Raw genomic sequence first — 3,318 nt, forward strand, 5'->3', positions numbered from 1 at the left:
GAGCGGGGTAACATGGGAGCGTCTGGGTAGATTGTAGACCAGGCGGGCCGCTGCGTTCTGAATCCTCTGAAGAGGGCGGGTTGCACATGCTGGGAGACCAGCGAGCAGCGAGTTGCAATAGTCCAACTTGGAGAGGACAAGTGCTTGGACTAGCAGCTGGGTGGAGTGCTCAGACAGGTATCTCCTGATCTTCCGGATGTTGTAGAGGGTGAATCTACACGACCGGGAGACCGCAGCAATGTGGGCTGTGAGGGAGAGCTCGTCATCCATGGTCACCCCGAGGTTCCTGGCAGAGGATGAAGGGGTCACCGTCGCCGATCCCAGGGTGATTGAGAGATTGTGGGAGATGGAGGGTTTGGCCCGGATGATGAGGAGTTCTGTTTTGGCTAGGTTCAGCTGGAGGTGGTGCTCGGTCATCCAGGCGGAGATGTCTGTGAGGCAGGCCTCGATCCTAGCTGAGATCCCCGGATCAGTCGGGGGGAACAACGTTTAACGTTTAAAACAATTCTGGTACAATTATCTGTTCACATATGATAATTTTCTGCAATACCAACTTTTAGACTATGTGTTTTGTTATATTGAAACCATAGTGCGATTTTGGCAAGCCCAACTATTGTAGGTGTCTTAAATGATAAAGCCAGCACATAAAACTTCATAAAATGATGATAAAAGCAAGTGGATTTGATCTGTCAGCTAAATGAAATCTGCAGCCTACTGTATTCCGTTTAAATGCTTGTTTAATACTCTTAGCTTTACCATTTTAATAAAATTAAAATAGTATTTTGGTTCAGTAATAGGCTTGGGACTCATTTAAGTCTGAAATTCTCACAATGTTTAATTTGACCAATTACTCTCTTTTTGAAGATGCATTTAGCCATCCAAGAGGGAAGGTCCTTGCCAGAATTAAAAATATGCATCACATATGCAAGGAATTCCACTGCCCTTTCTGTCTCTCTACTGTTTTTCATCCAGCAAAACTGAGCAAGGTCACCGCCCATTTAGAGATCAATTTCAACCGGTCAGTTTTCCATGAAGGTAAAAGCAAAAAAAATTATAATTCTGTGAAGTTTCAATGCAATGCACTAAAAGCAGACCGAATGTTATCAACAATTTGAGCAGTGAATCAATAGAAGTCCCTCTCTGATTTGTTTGCTCTGACCAGATATTTGATTCAGACACTTAAGTAATATATAGGCCTGATAATATTTCTGTCTTATGTTTTAGGATACACCATTCACAGATGTGGGTTAAATTGCCAACCACAATTGCATTACCATTGCAGTGAGGAACTACAAGACACCCTTATTGCCTATCTGAAGGCAGTGCTGAACCGAACACCAACCAAACTAAGGTTCACAGATGAAGTGCAGTTCATCCTTGGTGTTCTATTTCCAGAGGTAGGCCTAGCCATGTAAAGTATTTGTACATGTTCCTGCTCCTGCACTTTCAAAGCCTATATAAACAAAATGCCTACCATGTTGCTGCCTATGTACGGACCTATGTATAATGGCTTGAGGTTCTGTATTGGCATAACGGTGTATTTCAATTGTAAAAAAATTAACCATATAATTTTTGTAGGCCATCATATACGGCCTGAGTATTCTGAATAATCTGTCGCTGCAGGATGCAGAAAAGGTCTTCATATCTGGACCAGTTTATCATCAGAGGTAAGTAGAGAATGTACATTTTCTGCACAATGCCATACAACTTTATAATCTACTATTAATACCTTTATTATCAACCACTTAAGTAATGCTAATTAATGTACACTACTTTGTTAGTGTAACTGATATTTATGCTTAGCTAGAAGTAATATTGTCTGTACTATTTCAGTGAAGTGGAGGAGTTTGATAGGGGGATATCGAAACAATTGCGCACAGAAGGGAGACCATTCAACTAGTAAGTAGTGCTGTTACCGACTTCACAGTCTGGGCTTTGAATATTGAAGGGTCAGGAAAAGTCAAATATCCATAATGTTTTTTTATATTTGTTTTTCTTGCTTCTGTCTCTCATTGAAGGATGAAGTTGTATGGAGGTCGATATGGAGGGGTGATTGTAAAATAAACATATGTATATTTTGAATCTGCCCTGAGAGTCAACCTTGTGTCTTGCCTCTCTAGCATTACACATTTGTGGTTGAGATTGAGTGACTGCAAAAGCCATAGCAAATAGAATAGAATATAACTTCACTTTTCCAGAACTTTGTGGTGTCAGACACATACAAAATGTAGTATGCAACTGTAGGGCTGTTTTGGCAGCCCCTTTGTCACTGGTCACCCAGACACTCGTCTGGGACAGTCGTTGATTTGCATGAATGCTAAAATGACAATCACACCTTCATGACACATCTCTGGAAAGGTGGTCTCAACAGTTGAAGAGGAAGGTGGACCGAGGAAGACTCTGAAATTATTATTAAAAGTTGTGTTCTTGTAAATATTGTTCTAAACAGCTTTTAATGTCATGTTTGATATGATTTGATATGATTTTATGTATTGCATTCTAGAAATAATTGTATTGCTGTAACATGTACATTCACAAGGTTTACAGAGTTCGTGCTTGCAGCAGACCAAGATGTGTTTAACATATTCCCTTGTCTTGCAAGGGCACCACTTGGTCTACTGCAGCCTTGATTAATGATCCAATTTGAATTTGTATGCGTTAGACAACTTTTCAGTCATATGACCGGTGTCCCCATTTTAGTCAGGTTTGGGTGTATATAGGAAGACGTTTTTACCACTAACTTTGAGTTCTGTTTACGATACAAGCTCCGGTGCGTTAGGCGCCTAGTCTTCATTGTGAATACCTTTGTTAACCATTGCTCTGAAGGTATGTTTTGTATTTGATGATATTTCATTATCATTGTATTGATTATCTTACTATTTAGATAATAAACTATTATTGTGCATTTGAAGTTACTTGTTCTCCTTGAAACGTATATCTATCACGCTACGGTGGTGAAAACTTTGATCTAGTCTGGTTGATGCGGCTAATACTGATTATAAACATAAACTTTTGAAGTAGGTTTTAACTTAAGGCCTCTGAGTCCCTTACGGTGGATCTCCACGCTCCGAAGGAATTTACCGGAGCCTCTGAGTGATCGGTTTACATACTAGGTCTACTATGGTTAAAATCCATATTATAGTAATGATAAACGACTGATTAGTGAACACGCATACTTTAGGGTCGATGCTCTGATCAAGCAGACGATTTTTACCTACGCCAGAGTTTCATGTCATTAACTGTTTAGCGCTCAAGGTTACAGGTAACGCACTTGTGCACATTTCTAAAATTGGAGTCAGATATTAACGAGTCAATTAT

The 3,318-nt window shown here is 40.0% G+C and overlaps 1 long non-coding RNA gene across 1 annotated transcript; it reads left to right on the forward strand.

The window, feature by feature from the left end:
• Window positions 1–1,279: 1,279 nt before the first annotated feature.
• On the forward strand, window positions 1,280–2,029 carry LOC134016907 (uncharacterized). The gene is made up of 3 exons (XR_009929708.1): window positions 1,280–1,397; window positions 1,579–1,667; window positions 1,834–2,029. It is a non-coding gene; the product is annotated as an uncharacterized LOC134016907 (long non-coding RNA).
• Window positions 2,030–3,318: the final 1,289 nt, after the last annotated feature.

This window comes from Osmerus eperlanus, chromosome 3, assembly GCF_963692335.1.
Source record: "Osmerus eperlanus chromosome 3, fOsmEpe2.1, whole genome shotgun sequence".
NCBI classification, from domain to species: domain Eukaryota; kingdom Metazoa; phylum Chordata; class Actinopteri; order Osmeriformes; family Osmeridae; genus Osmerus; species Osmerus eperlanus.